Source organism: Pinus tabuliformis, chromosome Q, assembly GCF_031772625.1.
Source record: "Pinus tabuliformis cultivar Carrire ecotype Pingquan chromosome Q, CPIR1, whole genome shotgun sequence".
NCBI lineage: Eukaryota > Viridiplantae > Streptophyta > Pinopsida > Pinales > Pinaceae > Pinus > Pinus tabuliformis.
In genome coordinates, this window is record NC_142296.1 from 214,702,984 (window position 1) to 214,726,260 (window position 23,277).

Below are 23,277 nucleotides of genomic sequence, written 5' to 3' on the forward strand. Positions count from 1 at the left end.
GGGACCTGAATAATTGTTGGTTACTATTGTTTATTTCATAAGCTACAGACGGAGCCTGAAGTTAGCCAGGTATCCTTTGAAATGATTTTGCTTTGCAATTGTAGAAGTAAACGAATGCTACTTCAGTCTATCTCCGGCCTAGCTTATAGATTGGACAGTTAGTTTCAAATACTTAATCAGTTCCTCTTTTCAAAAATCTTTAGGAAAGTTCAAAACTCCCACATCTAAAAACCTCCTAGAAGAGACGGTTAAAGTTGTATTTATTTCAAGAAAAAACCAAAACCACACCTAGGAAACTGGCTTCAGAAAAAAATTCATTACACTAGATCAAATCCTGATCCGAATCCCCCACCTGTGTTTGAAAATCCTAATCTGATTCCTAGGATTCTCAGAAGACAAGAGAGCCAAGAAAATTTTGTTAGTTCTCGGCCTCTATACAGATCAAGATCCTATCCTGTGAGGTGGATCTACCCTAAGGACGAACCTTTTGATAAGCATTTTGAAAACTCTTTATTTGAGACCTTTTCAGAATCTGGGTTAACCCACATAGTTCAAAATCCAATATTCATTGAAAATTTGCATATTGAAGTTGTTACTTCACACCTTGACAGACATTTGCAGAACTCCATTCAATCTGAGCTTACCTCTAAAAGAACACCAAACCTTTCTGTGATTACTATAGCTTCTCCAAGTTCACCATCAGCACCTCAAACTACCCTTTCCACTCCTCCATCTACAACACACATTCCCATTGTTATCCCTACTCCTTCAGTTGTCACATCTATTTCTGTAACCATGTGTTGATGCCTCGAAAATCGCTGCAGCAACAATGGGGGATAACCACCCGGTCCGGACCTTAAAGCAGCTCCTTTTCCGTTTGGTGTGGTGGCTCCGACTGGTTTAACTAGGTCCAGTTACCTTCTCCCTATAGCTATTGGTTTATGATGTATCTTTCACTACCAATAGTTAGGGATATCAGATCACTTCTTCTTGTTGATCAGGCAAGAGAATGACCCTTAAGCTGATTTGGGTTCAGCCAAGCCACAACTAAAATTTTGCCTCTTTGAGGAGAGGACTTAAAAGAATGTAGAAATTACTCTAAATGCAAGCTTATTCTATGATGCAAGCAAAAGAAACTAATCTAAGTCCTATCTTAATTAGGCAGATATAGATCTAACCCAACTAAGAGCAAGATAATTAAAGTATTGGGATTTAAATATGTCTTGTTTATAATGAATATCAAGTTAATGAAGTAGTTCAATTAACTGATATTATGGATATCAAAACACATCCTATTGAGACCTATTAACTGAAATAATAAACCAACGACACTCAGGAAGTAGTTCACAAAGATGATATTGATTATCAGATCAGTCAATCCAATAATTAAACAATAATATGTGGAAATAGTTCACAACACATTACCATTCGATAAATCAGTTTTATAAGACAGATTTCTGAGTAAATAGTTACTCAGAAATCAGAAATTAATTCATAAGAGCAGAGATACATAATAACAACATTGAGACAAATTACCCATATTGACAATAGTGCACAAACATGAATAAAATGAGACATTCCTGTTACCATAAAAATGAAACTGATATTTGAAACAGTAGTATTAAAAATACCAATTTATTGCATCCATTTCTCTGATCTTGGTCTCCAACAGTCCTTTACATTGCTTGAACTTCTGCCTTCAAAACTAGAGCCACAATAGTGCAAACTCTGCCCCTCATACATAATTCAAGATACAAAGGGAAAATCCTCAATAATCCCCAGATCTGAGATTTTCTCTCCTCCCTCCTACAACTTTAAATTCCTATTACAGTAGTGCTTTTAGAAGTCTAAAATTGCAGAGGAGAGCAGCCCCTAATTACATTATGCAATCTACTATTTATAATATTTGTGAAGGAATTCTTGAGAAAAAAGTTTATTGAAAAGAAATCTATCAAATCTAATTTTATTTGTTCAAAAATCCTGATCTTCAATTACTGGAGCATTCTCATTGACTGAGATTCTTTTCTCGATATTTCTTCCACTGTTTTCCTGCAAAAGAAATCAAAATAAATTAAGACGCAATCAAAATATCATTTCTAGCAATTAAATCCAATCAAATTCTATTTAAATAAATAATAGAAAATAAAATATAAACTCCCTATTGATGTTTGGGATGGTTTAATTGGCTAAAGATATTATTAACCAATGGATCTGCAACTAGAAGATGCTTTGGACAAATGAAAATGAAGAAAATAACTCAGAAAATTGATTTTGTCTTCGAAATTCGGAGCTTAATCTTCTGCCTGATTTTTGACCCAATAAATGATTAAATATGTTAGTGAAACCTCCTCAAAAATGTTCTCCTTGATTTTCTCTTTCCAATGAGCCATCCTGGGCCTCATTTGGCCAAGTATAACTCAATATATGAGCCTCCGAAGTTGATGGGTTAAATCTGGCATGAATCTAGAAATTCTGTTGCTGGGCTAAAAATATTGTAATTAAAACTAATCCTAAATTAGTCTCTAATTAATTCTAATTTAATTGCTAATTATAAACTAAATTAATTGTTAATTAATATTAATCTATTTATTAATTAATATCTAACTAACTAAAATATTGACTATTTATAAACTAATTAATATAAATAATATTTTAATTTTAATTTAATTAAATTAATTAATTTTTATATATTAATTAAATCAATTAATTTAAATTTTTTTATTTAAATATTAAATTTTTAAAATAATAAATAAAAAATTTAAATAAAAACAAACTACCTTATACTACCTTTATTCACTCCCTACCTATTCCATATTACGTATGACTAAATTTATTAAATATACTAACCCAAAACAAGTTAATGCCTCATGCCCTTTTCGCAGTCGGCATATCGGCGTCGAGAGGGCTTATCGGAGTCTTAAGAAATGTGCTCATTTAAAAGTCTCGATGCGATAAACAATTTATCTCCGATGTGATGTAAAAAACTTTTGTTTAATCGGTGATCGTCATCGGGAGGGAAAGGTGTCGAGGGTTCATTAAACTTGTCACATATGAAAACTCCAATGCGATCAAAGCCTTTGATGCAATTTAAAATCCCGATGCGATCAAAAGAATTTTTATTATATATATATATATTTATATTTTTTATATATTAAATTTTATTTTAATTAAATTAATTATATATTAATTAATTTAAAATTTAACATTAAATATCAATTCTAATTTTGGTTTTATTTTATGAATTTTAGTTTCTAAACTACAGCCACTTGGAAAATGAATAAAAATAAACTACAACCACTTGGATATTATGGGTTTTTAAGATTAGTAATTGATTTGGAAATTGAAGTAAATTTCTTAAAATCCCGATAATTCATGATTTCGCTGTATAAGTAAAACTGGAAAAATGTTAATAAAAACTCACTACGGGTTAATATTTAAAATGAATACATTATTGAACTAATTTATTTACAAAATGCAATATTGTATATTTTATGCATTTTTAACCCAAGCTACATAAATAGTCAGACTTTCAAATGAGTGCCATTTTCAAACCAGTTGACCAAATGAGGCGAAATAAGCGTCAATGGGAAGCTTATAAAAAATCGATTTTAACAAAGCAATCAAAACAAGAATCCAAAGAAAATTAAAAATTAACAAAAGCGTAGGGCAATCAACTAAATAAAAATTCAAAATGGTGTTTAGCCAAAATTTTTATAGAAAGGGTCCCCATTATTTGAGTTGAGCAAATCAATAATGGGGGGGTTGTGTTTTCACCACAACAATGGCGACACACGGGAGAAGAACCAGTTATCTCTGTTTGATATGAATGAGATTTTCCTAAGATTAAAGTAAAAATAATTAAAGAAGAGAGAATTATGCTTGAAATGCTTGACTAGGTTCATTACTCTGAATAAAAGAAAGAATCATCTAACTGTAATTTTTCTTAAAACTCCTCATAAATTAAAATATTTCAAAGTTCTATATCAGTCATTAATTAGTTGAACAGATAAAGCAGGGGTCACTTTACAGCTTAGCTTTTAAAATATACTCATTTGTCACAGATAGAGCCACTGCTGCCAGCAAACATCTATAGTCTTGACAGGGTTACCTTTTAATCATCAATAATTTAGAATCCCATCTATTTAAGAATTATTGATCTAGAGATAAATCCATTTATATGTTTATTTTCTTTTTTATTTATTTTTTTATTTATTTTTATTTTTTTGTTCTTAAAATTCATTGTCCTGGTTTGGTAGCCAGATAGTTGACAATGCCATTTACTGGTTATAACTAGACCGAACAAGTTGGCTCGTGATGAGACCCCTTGTCTTATAATTGTTTGCAATCATAAGCCATTACCCTGGTTTGTTTAGCAGTGTTGGTAATGTCAGCCTATTTTTCCCATATGATCATGGTAAGTAGGCTCATGATGAGACCTCTTATCTTTTAAGTTTAAATATATTTCTGGATTATACTCTAGAAAAATAAGACTCTTTGGGACAGGGAGAATCATTGACTCCTTAAGAGTTAAGAATGACAATTTCAGAGTTAAAGGTGCTTTGCTGTAAAGTGTCTTTACTTGGTTAAAAATAACTTTTCTTGACTGATAATAGAACTATGAAAGATCCTAATGAAATTTTGAAATCTCAAAATGATTTCAATTTCGATGAAAAAGAAATTTCTCCAGATTTTATGATACTTTGCTAACTTATCTTGATTGGTAATCTCTTCCTTAAGTATGTCTACCTTTATAATAAGAATATCAAACTTCATTAAGAGATTTAAGAAAAAGCTAATAGGTGACTATTAATAATTTTTCTCCATGTATGCTGACCATAGTTAGGTAACAAGAAGGCCTTCCATATAAATCACGACAAAGTCACCAAAATCAAAACTGAAAACCAAAGGAAAAGAATTCTTATGCTAAAGTGAAAAAGAAATCAACAAACAAAAATAAAGATGAAGAAATTTGAAAAATGAAGGAAAATCCAAGTTTCAAAAGATAAACTCCAACAAGAATGTTTATACCAATCTCTTCAACAATATGAAGAAAAATAAAATAAGCATGTAATCATTCCTTCTTATGTTAAGATTTAGAAAAATCATACCTTGCAGAGTTGTGAGTGTTTTAGGCTTTTTGGATAGCAGTGATGATAAAATTTAGCCACAATGAAAACCTTCTGTCTGATATTAATCTTCTTGTTTCAAAGCATCATCTTAATCATTTTCTAATAAAAGGAATGCTTAAAGAGACAAACTAAAGGTTCAGAAACTTTCTGGTGTAGCTATTTCAATAAAGATTATCGCTGCTTATTGAAATAAAGCCGGGAGAAAAGTATAGGACTTTGAAAATATGATCTGGCAGAGGATTGAAAGTTTTTATGAAGAGCTGCAAAACAGATTTATATATCAGAAAAACAAAACTGAAACTAAAGCAACGAAATGGAAATTAATGAAAGTGGGTACATGAATCTTACCATTGGATAATTGCTTTTGATCTTACCTGAAAAGTATCAGTTTCTCCAAACTAGCTGACTTCTTATTTTAATTAACATTAAAAACATAAAGAAGTCAAACTAACCAAAATCCTGTAACCCAAAATCATTATTTATTTTATTTACACTAAAGCAAGCAGTAAAATGTAAAAATGGAATGCTTAGTGTTCAAGGGAATTGAAATTAAAAGAAATGCATCAGAAATGAGAATGAGAATTTGCAGTAACGAATGTTTCTCAAAATATTATAAGTTTCATATAAACTCCATGATTTTATAAATTGTCCAGAATCAAGACCAAATCCAAGATAATAAAATTTAAATATGAAGATGAGAGGTCCTGAATTCCATTTTTAATTATGGAATTATATATTTAAAACTAAAATGTATGAGAAATTGAAATGATTTTTTGTATGCTGCAAATTTGTCATCAATTGCTTTTTTCCCATAGTGGTTATCCAAGCTCGCTTTTAAAATAACACATTGCCGTATTGGATGATTCACATAACATGTTTCTTCACCATGCTTCAAGTTTAATTTGCAAGACTTCACCTTTATTGCTATGCCATATATCGATTAAATGTTAATGGCTCAAAGGCATGCATTGGAAGCTATTGCATCGGCTGTTGAAATAGCAAATTGCAGATATGAGATCATGCGAAGAAAATATGATCACACTATTGAAAAACTGTTATACCGCGAATCAGGGACAGTCATGCTGCAATTTGGAGATCGCACACTGCATCTCGCGATTTGTATTTTGCACATTGCACATTGCGCATTGCAAATTTGGAATAGTGATATGGCCATAAAAATGTGATGAAGCGATTGTGATATCGGCGTTTCGGAATATCGGAGAATAATCATGCTGGAAATGCCAATATCGGCGATGCGATGGATGATGTAGCGAATCGGCAATCGACAAACTTTGGGTACCCGATGTAACACAATATGATTCTTGCGATGCCGATATGCGATGAAGAGTGGACCCGATAAATTTATGATGGGATTTTAATAACATATCGGATCCGAGACATCGGCCCTTTTAAAGTTGTGCTCCTACCATTATTGCGATTAAACGGACGCGATAATATATATATATGAATTTTATTTGAATTTCAATCGGGTCTAGAATTATGTGTTCATCGCAATATCGGTAAAGTTGATTATCGGAGATCGGCGATTCACGATAATGGAAGTATACTTCAACTACAAAGCTCCGATATGCGAAATGCGATATGGCATATGAGTAAGATAATACATCGGAGGTATTTTATGAACAATTTGTTATCAAAAGAAATGCTAAGAACTACTTCCGATGAAATCTTATGATGTGCATGGTCTTATGATATTCCTTGAAATTTCAATTGGGTTTTCTAAGTGAATAAAAGAAAAGTTAAAGAATGTTCAAATTCTAATGAATAACAAATAAAATTTCCCTGAACCTGTTGCAAATTTGAACTGGGTTTGCTGCTTACTTCAAGTTTTGAAAACAAATGAAAACCTGCAAATTAAAATAGAACAAGAATAAAAAATAAACTAAGAAAAATAGAAACTAATAATAGATGAAAATGAACTTGTAGATGCGTACCTGGAAGGAAATTTCTCTGTAGATTTTACCTTATGAATCTTCAAATTCTTCCTTCGATTTATCAAAATTTTGACTTTGTTCAAAATCATCTCATCATTTATTCTAAATCGAAGTGTGCAATCAGCCTAAATAAAATCTTATTTATTCATGTTCAGGAAATATAAAATTCACCAGAAATAAATATAAAAATAGGCTTCCCTTTTGAATTGAAACAACAATTTATTACCTCTGCTTATCCTGAATAACTTGAGAAGAATCTGTATTGTTATAGTGACTGTTCAATAATGCCTTTAGTAAATGAATATGATGCGTATTACAACATCAGATAATAAACTTAAAGGTCCAAATGGGATAAAGCCACAAATTGTGGAAAAATATCAACACAGATTTGAATGTGTGCACACAGCCGAATGGACATCCTTAGCAAATTTCAAGGAAGATAATATGAACTTCATATGATTACTGTGAAAGGTTAGACTGACTAATAATGATTGAATTAGAATTAAGCTTATCATAGACAGTCACACATTTCATGGGATAATGGGATCATGAAGCTTTTATATCCTCAAAACCTTTATCATATAAATTTCAAAAGAAAATCTTAGAAGGAAATCCTGAAATGAAGAAGAGTGGCTTTGAGGCGATTGATGCCAAGTGCAATCTTAATTGAATTTAATCAAGACATTATTCAAAATAGGTAGAGTAGAGATATTGCTGTAAGATATTTTAAAAGGAAAGTAAGAATTAAAATTTTCTGATAAGGAAAAAATGTTTTCACTGAACATGTATAAGAATGGATGATTGCTTTGTTTTAATTTTAATCTACGGAACTGTTGAAAATAAATTAACTACATAAAACAAACTAACTAATTTAATTCTACTTCTATTCTAACCATATACATGAAAATGACTAGGTATAGTCATATTTCCAGTGTAACCATTTTCTCATTTTAATTCCTGCATGTATGTACAGTTCAAATGTTAGTAATAAAAATAGAAATCTTATTGAACTAGGAAAATTAAATATGAAATCAGAATGTACAGTTATTGTTAGCAACTTAATTAAAATCTCTTTCTCTTGAAATCTCCTTTCCAATTGAATATCAATTGGATCATAGAAATCTGGATTGATTTCTATTAAGGATTGATAAATGTTCAAAGGAAGAGATAACAGGCCAGATTGTAAAGATGAACTTTTAAATTCAAAGGCCTGAAAAAAATTGTTAGTATTATGTATAAATGTTAAATTATTGACAATTCTCCTTGAAGGAAAAATTTCCAAACAATTTTCAAATGGGTTAATAAAAAATGGATGGAAGTCTTTCAAATAAAATGGAAAATTATTAATTAAATTGGATCGCTGGCTAGATTGTAAAAATACATTCTTTCGTTGATATCGCCTTTGAGAAGATGGAAGCTTTTGATAAGTAATGGACATCAATTGACATTGACATGTTAACAGCTCTTGATGTTCATGGTTATAATATGAAACCTCAATTTCCCAATAAGGCAATTTATCAATTGAGTGTTCGATAATAAAGTGTTCAATATGCTAGTGGAAAGTGTGAAAAAATTGAAAAGTAAAATCTGAAAATAAATCTAAATTTAAACAAAATAAGTGTGAAATAAAAACTAAAATGAAATCACTATTTGTACAACTAATGTTACAACACAATTGGGATCGTTTTGAAATAATTTCATTTTCACAAGGATTGGTCAGAATTATAGAATTTGAGTAATTTTGAATTCCAACTTGTGAATTAGTAAACGAATTATGATTATGAGTAGGAATGAGAGCTTGATCATGATATGAATCATAAATTAGAATGTCTTCTTGAATGGTGAAATCATGAAGATAATTTGCTACTCTAAAATGAGGATAGGTTGGAATAATTCCTAAATTGAAGCATTCCTCATTTTCAAATTTTATTTGAAATTTATCATGAGGATTTTCTTGAGAAAAAATGAAATCAACATCCTCAATATCAGAGTAATTATCATAAATGACCTCACAAGATTTTCTAGAATTCCCTTCAATCTCATCTAATATATCTAAACAAGGAGGAACAAGAATTTTATGTTCATTAATGGCAAAAGAATGATCGTTAATTGCTTCTCTATCTTGATAAAAACTTAATGGTAATTCCTTTAGATCAACCTCTGTATTTTCTGAAATATCAATAATACCAAGAGGGGAAAAATTACCATTATTAAAAATATCAGGATAAAGGGAAAAATGTGAACCTGAAACAATGCATTTAAAACTGTCTCTGTTTGAGAACTCTTGTGGATTATGCTCATTGTAAATTTCAGATTCTAAATCATTCCTTTGTGTACTCATGCTTTCTTGAAGAAGGCTGCTTTGCTGTTCTGATTTCGGCATTTGCTCATCATGGAAAAATTCAGAAATTTGTACAGCAGGTTGCATGTTATTATTTACTTTGATTGCTACTTGTACTTGTTGATTTGCAATCTGATTTTCTGAATTGACCGCAGAGTAATTTTCAGATTCCAAGGCAGCTCTTTCTCCAAAATTGTTGTTGTTGTCTTCTTGCATTTGAATAAAAATATTTTTCAAGTTTTGTGAAACCACTTCATCACAATTTATTTGCACATCCAAATTGGGATTCTCATTTATGTTAGAAGGGGATGAAACAAAACTTGAACTAATTTCATATGGATTGGAAATAGGAGGAAGAGAACAAATATATTCAAACCAATCTAATGATTCTTCTTCCGTAGGTTTATCTTCGATTTTGAATCTTAAAAAATTCAAATGAAATCGAATATTAAAATCATTAACAGACTCATTTTCAAACCTTCGTAGATATTCAATTTCCTCACATACCTGTTCATAATCATAGCCGTCAAATTTACAAATGAAAATTGTAACAAATTGATCCCAGCTGTGAATTGAGGCAACTGGAAGAGTTTTACACCAGTTTCTGGCTTTTGCCGCAAATGTGAGAGTAAAAATTCTACATAAAATGCCTTCATCAATTCCTTGAAAATCATAATTTGAAACATTTTGAATAAATTGAAAGACATGATTAAAAGCAGAAGAATTTCTCTTACCATTGAATTTTACCTGAGACAAGATTCTTACCACTTCGGGTGGAGTATTGGAAGATGCACGTCCATGGATACAGCTCCAAATTGGAAGTTTAAGAGGAGCCATCACAATAAATAAAATATTAAAATTGAAAAGGCTTCAATAGACAAAAAGTCTCAGGCCCTCCTTCTAGCGCCAAAATTGTTGATGCCTCGAAAATCGTTGCAGCAACAATGGGGGATAACCACTCGGTCCGGACCTTAAAACAGCTCCTTTTCCGTTTGGTGTGGTGGCTCCGACTGGTTTGACTAGGTCCAGTTACCTTCTCCCTATAGCTATTGGTTTTTGATGTATCTTTCACTACCAATAGTTAGGGATATCAGATCACTTCTTCTTGCTGATTAGGCAAGAGAATGACCCTTAAGCTGATTTGGGTTCAGCCAAGCCACAACTAAAATTTTGCCTCTTTGAAGAGAGGACTTAAAAAGATGTAGGAATTACTATAAATGCAAGCTTATTCTATGATGCAAGCAAAAGAAACTAATCTAAGTCCTATCGTAATTAGGCAGATATAGATCTAACCCAACTAAGAGCAAGATAATTAAAGTATTGGGATTTAAATATGTCTTGTTTATAATGAATATCAAGTTAATGAAGTAGTTCAATTAACTGATATTATGGATATCAAAACACATCCTATTGAGATCTATTAACTGAAATAATAAACCAACATCACTCAGGAAGTAGTTCACAAAGATGATATTGATTATCAGATCAGTGAATCCAATAATTAAACGATAACATGTGGAAATAGTTCACAACACATTACCATTTGATAAATCGGTTTTACAAGATAGATTTCTGAGTAAATAGTTACTCAGAAATCAGAAATCAATTCATAAGAGCAGAGATACATAATAACAACATTGAGACAAATTACCCATATTGACAATAGTGCACAAACATGAATAAAATGAGACATTCCTGTTACCATAAAAATGAAACTGATATTTGAAACAGTAGTATTAAAAATACCAATTTATTGCATCCATTTCTCTGATCTTGGTCTCCAACAGTCCTTTACATTGCTTGAACTTCTGCCTTCAAAACTAGAGCCACAATAGTCCAAACTCTGCCCCTCATACATAATTCAAGATACAAAGGGAAAATCCTCAATAATCCCCAGATTTGAGATTTTCTCTCCTCCCTCCTACAACTTTAAATTCCTATTACAGTAGTGCTTTTAGAAGTCTAAAATTGCAGAGGAGAGCAACCCCTAATTACATTATGCAATCTACTATTTATAATATTTGTGAAGGAATTCTTGAGAGAAGAGTTTATTGAAGAGAAATTTGTCAAATCCAATTTTATTTGCTCAAAAATCCTGATCTTCAATTGCTGGAGCATTCTCATTGATTGAGATTATTTTCTCCATATTTCTTCCACTGTTTTCCTACAAAAGAAATCAAAATAAATTAAGATGCAATCAAAATATCATTTCTGGCAATTAAATCCAATCAAATTCTATTTAAATAAATAATTGAAAATAAAATATAAACTCCCTATTGATGTTTGGGGTGGTTTAATTGGCCAAAGATATTATTAACCAATGGATCTGCAATTAGAAGAGGCTTTCGACAAATGAAAATGAAGAAAATAACTCAGAAAATTGATTTTGTTTTCGAAATTCGGAGCTTAATCTTCTGCCTGATTTTTGACCCAATAAATGATTAAATCTGTTAGTAAAACCTCCTCAAAAATGTTCTCCTTGATTTTCTCCTTCCAATGAGCCGTCCTGGGCCTCATTTGGCCAAGTATAACTCAATCTATGAGCCTCCAAAGTTTATGGGTCAAATCTGACATGAATCTGGAAATTCTATTGCTGAGCTAAAAATATTGTAATTAAAACTAATCCTAAATTAGTCTCTAATTAATTCTAATTTAATTTCTAATTATAAACTAAACTAATTGTTAATTAATATTAATCTATTTATTAATTAATATCTAACTAACTAAAATATTGACTATTTATAAACTAATTAATATAAATAATATTTTAATTTTAATTTAATTTAATTAATTAATTTTTATATATTAATTAAATTAATTAATTTAAAATTTATTATTTAAATATTAAATTTTTAAAATAATAAATAAAAAATTTAAATAAAAACAAACTACCTTATACTACCTTTATTCACTCCCTACCTATTCCATATTACTCATACGTATGAGTAAATTTATTAAATATACTAACCCAAAACAAGTTAATGCCTCATGCCCTTTTCGCAGTCGGCATATCGGCGTCCAGAGGGCTTATCGGAGTCTTAAGAAATGTGCTCATTTAAAAATCCTGATGCGATAAACAATTTATCTCCGATGTGATGTAAAAAACTTTTGTTTAATCGGTGATCGTCACCGGGAGGGGAATGTGTCGAGGGTTCATTAAACTTGTCACATATGAAACCTCCGATGCGATCGAAAGAATTTTTATTATATATATATTTATATTTTTTATGTATTAAATTTTATTTTAATTAAATTAATTATATATTAATTAATTTAATTAATTTAAAATTTAACATTAAATATCAATTCTAATTTTGGTTTTATTTTATGAATTTAGTTTCTAAACTACAGCCACTTGGATATTATGGATTTTTAGGATTAGTAATTGATTTGGAAATTGAAGTAAATTTCTTAAAATCCTGATAATTCATGATTTGGTTGTATAAGTAAAAATGGAAAAATGTTAATAAAAACTCACTACGGGTTAATATTTAAAATGAATGCATTATTGAACTAATTTATTTACAAAATGCAATATTGTACATTTTATGTGTTTTTAACCCAAGCTATATAAATAATCAGACTTTCAAAAGAGTGCCATTTTCAAACCAGTTGACCAAATGAGGCGAAACAAGCGTTAATGGGAAGCTCATAAAAAATCGATTTTAACAAAGCAATCAAAAAAAGAATCCAAATAAAATGAAAAATTAACAAAAGTGTAGGGCAATCAACTAAATAAAAATCCAAAATGGTGTTTAGCCATTATTTTTATAGAAAGGGTCCCCATTATTTGAGTTGAGCAAATCAATAATGGGGGGGTTGTGTTTTCACCACAACACCATGGCAAACCGATATACTCCCCTACACTTACCTGCCAATCCAGGGGCTATGCCCCAAGACTATGAAAGTAAAATCCCTTCTTTTGATGGTACTGACACTTACACAGCTCAACAACATACCAATAAAATGACCGACTATTTTGAAAGTTATGAGATTGATGCTGATGATGTTAGAATGAAAGTATTTGTTCAAAGTTTAACTAGAGATGTTAGAACCTGGTTTAGAGCCCTCCCTGCAAATAGTATCAATGACCCACAAGCTCTTTTTCAGGCCTTTTTGAACAGATGGAAAAGAAGAAAGATCCTCTCCACATTTTATCAGAGTATGAAAACCTAAGAAGAGGCACACAAGAAACTGTCCAAGATTACTGTACCAGATTCAATAATGTCTACAATGCTATTCCTCAAAATCTCAGACCTCCTCCAGATTTGGCCTTGATCAAATTCCCTGATGCATTTGATTCTGATATGGCATACCAACTTAGGGAAAGAGCTCCTCGAAACTTAGAAGAGATGCAGAGTATAGCTGTCAGTGTTGAGGCCAACCTGATATCTAAACGATCTAGAGCCAGAGCTGAAAGGAGGACACCTTTCAAAGAAGAACCTTTTGCCTTTGAACAAAAATTAGATGCTATTATTAAAGGAATGGATAGACTTGGAGATAGAGTAAAAACAATTGATATAAAATCCCCTTGGGATGGGAAATCAAGTAACACTGGGAGAAATCCAAATTTCAGGAAGAACCAAAATCTTAACACTGGAAAAACAGGGCCGACCAAAATATTAGGCCCCCATTTCAAGAAAATTACACTGAAGCCTCAACTTCTGATGAACCAACAGAAGACTCACAAATTAATCTGATGGGACTCAACAATGAACAATATGTTTTTTTGACCCAAGAGGATCAAGAAGCTCACATTCTTAAACAATTCCAAACTCAGTCAGGTGAAACATTTGACTTTAGGGAGGGATATGATACAACCATTTATGAAGTCCACAAACAATACAATCTGAGGAGCAGAAGAATAGATGTCCTGGAAACCAGTAAACATAAAGATACCAAGCAGCCTAACAAAGGTAAGATCAGCACCCCCCCGTACACATTCTTTCTAAAATAGATCCTAACCCTGATAACCCAATTGTTGAAGATGTATAAGATAATCAACCACCTAACAGACAACCTTCCACTTCTATTCCTTCTAAAAGAAAAATAGGAGAGCCTCTAGAACTTGATTTGGAAGTAACTTCAGCCCATAATCCCACTCCTAAAGAGGAGAAAAAAGCAGAAAATCTAGCTGTGTGAAATACAAGAACTCAAACCAAAAAACCTTTCAATCTTGAGACAGAAGTAGACAAACTAAAGATAGTTGTTCCATTATCAAAATTAGCTAAACATGATGTCTACAAAAGTCAAATCAGCAGATCACTCAAAATTTCTATGAACGAAGATTCAGGAAATGTTTTTGATGACCAGCCTGAATTGATTTTTGGCCCTGGAGTAAATGGAAAAATAGTAGAGGGAGAAGTTCCTCCTTTCTTTGTGGGTTTAAGCATACATGATAAAATATTTCATAATGCCATGTTTGATTCAGGTGCTTCCCATAACTTAATGCCTAAATCTGTAATGGAGAAGCTAGACCTTGACATCATGAGGCCATATAAAGACCTCTTCTCCTTTGATTCAAGTCAGGTCAAATGTTTGGGTTTAATTAAAGACTTACGTGTGTCACTAGTCCAATATCTTGCCAAAACCATATTAATGGACATAGTAGTAGCTGATATTCCACCAAAGTATGGCATGTTATTATCTAGGTCTTGGGGTGCAAAGCTTCAAGGATCTCTACAGTTAGACATGTCTTACACTACTATTTTAATGTTTCGTCAACCCAAGAGACTATACAGAGAAACCTTAATGATGTAGTAAGTAGTCAAGAGAAACCTTAAAATTTCCCCATCTACTCAGTACAGTCAGATATGGATCCTTTTATCCTTTACAATGCTGAAATTGATCCCCCACATGCAATAAAAGTTCTAGCAGATGAAACAGAAAAAATTACAAATGAAAGGTCTAGTGTCTGAATCCAAGATATTTCTGAAAATCATGAAACATCAGAGAAACTAGAAGAAACTGAAAAACCATATCTCCCTATTAAACAGATCCCTGAAACTCCAGATACTAATTACGAACATGAAATCCTTTGGTACTTAGAATTTGATGGTTCTGTAAACAAATTAGGAGCTGGAGCAGGAGTCTAGGTGCACGACCTTGAAAGCAATCAGACTGAAGGCCATGCCTATAGATTAAACTTTAGATGCACTAATAATATGGTTGAATATGAAGCTCTACTGCTAGGTCTTAAACTAGTCAAGAAATTGGGAGCAACTAGAGTGTCAGTCCTAGGAGATTCTGATTTAATCATTCAACAGATAAAATGGAAGTTCTTAACAAATGATCCCAGATTAAGAGAGTACAGAGGAACAGCTATAGAGATCCTCAACACATTCCTAGAAACTCAGCTTGCCAAAATCCCGAGAAAACATAACTTGCAAGCTCATAGCCTGGCAATGTTTGCCAACACCTGTAAATTACTATTTGAACCAAATCATCAATTCACAGTTGAGATTAGATATAGGTCATCCATACCTGATAATGTAAAGAACTGGAAAGTGTTTGACAGTGATAATCAGATCAACAATTTTTTAACCCTAGAAGAAGAATTTTCTAGCACTAACGTAGATGGAGATACAGTTAATGAGTTTGATCCAATAAACCAGATAGAAACAGACATTTCAGCAGAAAATGCAACTCAAATGCTTCATCCAATGAAATTTACCAAAAAGGAAATACAGGATCTTAAAGAAATAGACATTGATGAGATTATTGAAGGAGAATCTGAAATTATCAATTGGAAAGGCAATCATTTGCCCAAAGGATTAACTCATTTGGAACATTTCTTTGATTTCAACGATATTCCAAAGAAACCCTAGATGGAACCTCTAAAAGTATATATTGAAGACTACAACATAGGAACTTAAGGGAGTCCAAAAATGATAAAATTATCCAAATATTTTCCCCCTGATAAAAAACTTAAGTATATTGAATTGATCAAAGAATTCCAGGATGTTTTTGCCTGGAGCTATGAAGACCTGAAATCTTATGACACCTCTGTAATTCAACACACAATACACCTCAAGGAAAATCAAAAACCATTCAAACAAAAGCTCAGAAGAATCAACCCTGTACTGCTTCCTTTAATTGAAAAAGAAATCAAACGAATGCATGATGCAGGGATAATTTTCCCAATCAGATTTTCAGAGTGGGTGTCTAATTTAGTGCCTACAAGGAAGAAAATGGGAGAAATCAGATTATGTGTTGACTTAAGGAATGTAAACAAGGTTTCTTTGAAAGACAATTACCCTTTACCTAAGATGGATCATATTTTACAAAGAGTAGTAGGTTCTTCTAGGATTTCACTTTTGGATGGGTTTTCAGGTTATAATCAGATTTTGGTTCATCCTGATGACGAAGAAAAGACTGCATTTACAACACCATGGGGTACATTCAAATATGTTAAAATGCCATTCAGACTTAAGAATGCAGGGGAAACCTTTCAACAAGCAATGGACATAGCTTTTGCAAAAGAAATTCATGATTTTCTAGTTATATATCTAGATGACCGCACTGTGTTTTCTAGATCAAATCAGCAACATTTAGATCATTTGAGACAAGTGTTTTTAAAATGCAGAAATTATGGTATTTCATTAAATCCTAAAAAGTCTTTGTTTGGTCTAGAGAAGGCAAACTGTTAGGCCATATCATCTCCAAAGATGGCATCAGAATTGATCTTGCTAGAATAGAAGTTATTCTGCAAATACCCCACCCCAGAAATGTCAAAGAACTTCAAGCTTTCCTAGGAAAGATTAACTTTTTGAGAAGATTCATATCTAATTTGGCTGAATTAATTAGATTGCTGAACAATATGTTAAAAAAGGATTCAAAGGTTAAATGGACAGTAGAAGCCAAACAAGCATTTGAAGAAATTAAAATGGCTTTGACCAGAACACCAGTCCTTACAAGTCCAAAGTTCGATAGAGACTTCATAATTTTCTCATTTGCATCAGAACACACTATAGCAGCTATTTTACTGCAAAAAGATGATCAAGGATGTGAAAAACCCATAGCCTTTTTCAGTAAAGCACTTAGAGATGCACCTCTAAAATACAAAATCATGGAAAAACAGGCTTTATAAATAGTCAATAAGTTAGTTAGATATTAATTAATAAATAGATTAATATTAATTAACAATTAGTTTAGTTTATAATTAGAAATTAAATTAGAATTAATTAGAGACTAATTTAGGATTAGTTTTAATTACAATATTTTTAGCCCAGCAATAGAATTTCCAGATTCATGTCAGATTTGACCCATCAACTTTGGAGGCTTATCTGATAGTTGATTAATAGTCTATTAAGACTTCAGAGTCTATATATTGTACTCCCATGTAGTAGCTTATGTACCAAATGCTATTGTCAAAGACATCCTGACTCAGGATGGAATTGAAGGCAAACAAGGTAAATGGATAGCTAATATATTGGAGTATGATATTGAAATAAAACCTACAAAGCTTATAAAAGGACATGGATTGGCTAAAATCACGACTGAAACAAACTTTCAAGCCCTGGATATTAATGAACTGGATAATGAACATGAGATGGTGACTCCACAAATCAGCCAGGCTTTCTTAGAATCACCTTGGTATGCTGATATAATTCATGTATTATTAAACCTGCAGGCTCCTCCAGGGTTATCTAGAACAAAGAAAAGGTTTTTAAAGATGAAAGCTTCAAAATTCTATATTTAAGATAATGCTCTTTTTTGGAAAAATCATGAAGGTATTTTATTGAATTGTTTAATAAAAGAATAATCTTATAAAGTTCTCAAAGAATTTCATGTAGGGGACTGCGGTGGACACCTTTACTGGAAATCAACTACAAACAAAATCTTAAGGGCTGGATTTTACTGGTCAACCTTGTTCGCTGATGTAAAGAAGTTTGTCACTTCTTGCCACAAGTGCCAATCTTTTGAAGGCAGAAGGAAACTGTTACCCTTACCCTTGAGACCAATTTCCACTAAAAAGCTCTTTCAACAATGGGGTTTGGACTTCATTGGAGAAATACACCCTCCCTCTTCTGGCCAACATAAATGGATCCTTACTGCCACAGACTATTTCACCAAATGGATAGAAGCCATTCCTTCTAGACAAGCCAATGATACAGTGATTATAGGATTCTTAGAAACCAACATATTGTCTAGATTTGGATGTCCTGAAAAGATCATAACCGATAACACTGCTGCCTTCAAGTCCCAGAAAATGATAAATTTCTGTAACAAATACCATATCACTTTAGAACATTCCACAGCCTATTACCCTCAAGGTAATGTTCTAGCTGAATCTTCCAATAAAAGCCTGATTAATATTATAAAGAAATTTTTGGAAGAGAACAAGAAAAACTGGCACAGGAAACTTACAAGTGCACTATGGGCAGATAGACTTACTACAAAGAGATCTATTGGAACTATCCCTTATGAGTTAGTTTATGGCATGGAGGCTATGTTTCCTTCATCTCTGAGAGTTCTTGTAATGAAATTACTGCAAGAAGTTCAGGTGGAACCCAATGACATTCAAAGAAGAATAAATCAGACCATCCTTTTGCAGCAGACCAGAGAAGAAGTGTACCAAAGATCCCAAGTGTTACAAGAAAAAATAAAGAAAATATTTGATAAAAGGACCAAAGCAGAAGACTTCTACCTTGGAGACAAATTCTAAGGTGGGATTCCAGGAGAGAAGACAAAGGAAAACATGGGAAGTTTGACTTCCTGTGGAAAGGGCCATTTATCATCCAGGCATTGCAAGGGAACAATACTTATTTTTTGAAGAGCCTGGATTGGACAGAAACAGAAGAAAGACCAGTGAATAGTCGAATGCTGAAACATTACTTTGATCTAGTTTTTTGAAGTATTCTGACTCTAACATGTACATACTATATTCTTAATAATGTTTAAGTGTGGATTGGATAGTAACTTGCTGTAGTTGAAGCTCGAAGAGAAGGTCCTAAGCTTCACAAGTGTGCTGTCATACATATACAATAAAGCAACCATCAGAAGGAGATTTCATAATACAGTAAAATTTGCTCATAAGGCCATCTGACCTGTTGTTCTTGACTTTCCACCAGGGAAAGCCATCCCCAAGTGGAGCCACTGTTATGCTCCTATACCAATAGGTGTCATATTTCATGATTGACTTGTTGAGCTCTATAATATGTTCATCACTTTCCTTGCTGCAAAGGTTTTCCATATTATCAAAAAATCAAAAAAATCAAAAAAATGCAAAGAGGGTATACCCTAAAAGAAAAATCAAAGGGTAAAAAAATAAAATGGTCAGAAAAGTGAAAAAATGAACCCTAAACAAAGAAAGACCAGGAAAGTGTGCAAGTCCAAAATTCCACTACTATTTCATTTTTTGTAATAAAGCATTGTGTGTAGCTTGTCAAATTCATGCCATAATTGATGAATGGCCAAACAGCTTAATTTGGGCTAGTTCATGTCTGAATTTCATGTTTTAGAGATAGAGAATAAAATCTGACCAAACTGTTTAATCTTAACAGATAAGTAGATAGGTAGAGAAGCAAAGGAGCTCAACAGTTAAATATGAGCCCTTGGATGAAATAAGTGCAGACTTAGGTAGGTTTACCATGCAAAGAAAAGAAAAGTTGATGAGGGTTTGCTAGTCCAAGTGCACCCAAGTAAAGAAGAAAAAATGCTAGGCTAAAGTAGACAGGGTAGGTGGATTGGTGTTATAGAATGATACCTGTGATGGATTATGTTTCTAAAAATATGTTAACTTTCACTTCTATCATAAGTGCAATGGCAGACATTATACTTGGAGCAACTCAAGCGAGGCAGGGTTTCATAACTAACTCCCCTTCATATTTTTCCCTAAACATTCACTAATTTCCCCCCTAAAATATTAAGAATCTATTCTTAATATCACCAAAAACCATTCATTTCATTTTCATAAACTCATTTCCTTAAGTAAAATCCCTACTTTACTTGGGAAAACATGTAAGGTCACCTTAAAAACCCTTTTCCATCCTAAGCCTGAGTTTATAACTTAGCACTTTCCACTTCGAAATTCATATTAACTTTAACTTATATTATTTAAATCCCACTTTATTACCCGATCCCGTATTGTAAATATAATAAAAAACCCCAAATAATATATACCCCGCCCCGGTTAAATATAACCATATTCGCTATATAAAAAAAAGGGGATTAATAGATTTATTTGAAATTTATTAATAATCTAAACCCCGCTCCGCAATCGAAATCAATTAGCCATCTGGGCTAACTAATAACCAAGCCCGCGACCCAATCAAATACGCCCGAAAACCATTAAAAACGTTGGTTTATTATGCCAGCCCTGCTGTTTAAACCTCCGCCATGTTCAAAGTCTGTCCACCGTCCGATCAACCCTCACCCATCTGACGGTTGATAAACCCTATCGCAACAGCCTTTTAACCGATGTTTAACCCACGGGAGGTTGGCAGTTTTTCTGCCCATACTCTACCACGCGTCGCCCCTCCGAGATGATCGCTTGCCCTTCGTCCAAAACCGCCCAGCCCCAAAAGCAGTGCTGGCAAAACTGCTTACCACCCCCCTACTGACGTCATCTGCTTACGTCATCTGTCCTGTTGCTGATGTCACCTGCCACATCATCTGCCCCCGTACTCCCACTGATGTCATCCATACTGCTTACATCATCCGCCCTTCAAATCAAAAAATCCTGCCAAAAGTTCATTTTGTCAAATAAAAGGGTAAAAATACTCGACCGCCTCCTAACCAGAAAAGACTCCAGCAACGAGCTCGCGGCCTCAACCAAACCCGCCATTTTACAGTTTCTTCCTCTTTAAACGCAGTTTAAACCAAACAGAGGGACTTCTGAACTTGCGGAAGAAAGAAATAAAAATATACAGGGATATTTTGCTACCCTAACCAGTGGACCTTCAGAGACATGAATTTCCAGAGAAAGGTGGTGAGAAGACGCGTTAGCAGTTTTGTTTTACCAGAACACGATGGACAGCGATGAGTAGGAGTCTAACCACAATTAAAGAGTATCAGTTCAACATTAAAGTGTATCAGATTAGCGATAAAGGTGTCAGAGCAGAATTAAAGAGTAGTAGATCAGAATTAATGCATCAGCTAAGACAAGAAGCCAGCGCAGAGTTACTAAAGAAAGACTAGCTGTTTCCATTTTTTCTTGTAAACTATTTTTAAGTTAATCCTAGATATTATCTCACAACTGTTATGAGATATTTGTTGTACAAATTTGTTGTATAAATACCCCCTCCCTTGGAGTATTGGGGGTGGATTATGGATTCCTAGACTCTGTTGTAATACTGAAATTTTGGAATAAAGAGCTGTTGGATGTCAACTGTTGTTTGGCCTAATGGATGAAGAATTGAAGTAGAGGACTTGTCACAGATTTCTTGAATCAATCACTAGATCAATAAGTCATCTATATCTTGTGTTTTACAGTTTTCTTGTTTATTATATCATCTGTGTTTCATAGTCTGAATGATAAAGAAAACATTAATTTCAGAATTTGCTTGGCTGCACTCTGTTTTCAGTCTTTATTGTTCTTTGTGTTTTCTTCTGACTTAGGATAAACAGTGAAATATTCATTGCCCCTGTTTGATAATTCTTTCATGTTGATTATTTGCTAAAGAATACTTAACTACTCCTTATCAGTAATCATCCATTTTCCCTCTTTCAATAGGTTGAAGGATTCTTAACTACCCTTCATCCATTTGAGCCCATTCCATCTGTTTCCAATCTTCATGTGTTCCTTGGTTGACTACCTTGCTCTGTGAAATCATCCTCTGTTAAGAAACCAAATCCAAAAAGCCATTTTCTTTGACTCCATTAGCCCAATGGACTAAACTACTCTGTTTTACCTTTCTGTTCTATTGAATCTCACCACCCAAACTCAAACAAAACCCTTGAACTTCATAACTAGCCTAAAACCTTTAAAAACAAAGCTAAATCATAAAGAGAGAGCCCGCTCTGGATACAGATTGGCTAGATTCTGTATCTAAAAGATTGATCTGTGGTTACCTCGACATCCTTCCCTTTTTTACAACTTTTGGGGAAAACCTCAGTGATAACAGGACCATGAGGTTAGACCAAGGCATACTTGCTACCACAAAAACATTGTTTTTCCTTTCAGTGCAATTGCAAGTGTTGGATTTTTAGATGGAAAAGTTGATACCAATTGTGCTTGCATATTTAGATCTATTCTTGCTTAGGTTTCCATAGTTATCTTGCATGATTTACTGTTCACAACTTGTTGTTCATCATGACTCTAGTTTCTAGGTCAAATTAGGTCAAAGTAGATAGATCTTTAATTTTTTTTAGTCTTTCTTTGATTAGTTTTGAGAGATAGTGTGCAGATCACCTGTAATCCATCCCTGCCTATCCTTCCTCCTTCACACAACCTGGTTCAACCCCAAATTCCAAATTCCTTCCCTTCATTTACCACACTTTGCCAGTTTGACCTAATTTCTTCATTTTTGTGCAACATTGCTCCCTCCATCCTTGAACAAATCCAACCTTCTTCATCATTCCTTAGTCTCATTCACCAGGTCCTAGACCTCTTCACAGCCTCATCTATCCACCATTTCCACCTTCTCACTGTTTTTTCCTCCATCAACCCTCAAAAATCCTCTCTCAGCCCTTCCTATAGAACATCCTGTAGAACCCCTGCAGACTTCCTATAGAAGATCACGTGAGCAGTTTCTCGAGATCTAATCACTGTGAAACTCTCTGGAAGGGTGCTAGGGACCCCTTAGTCCCCCTTCTTACCTTCCCAACCTCCTGCAAATGCCCACTCCATTTCCTTTCCCCAATAAATCTCTACACAGCTAAACATAGTTAAAGCACATGCATAATAATC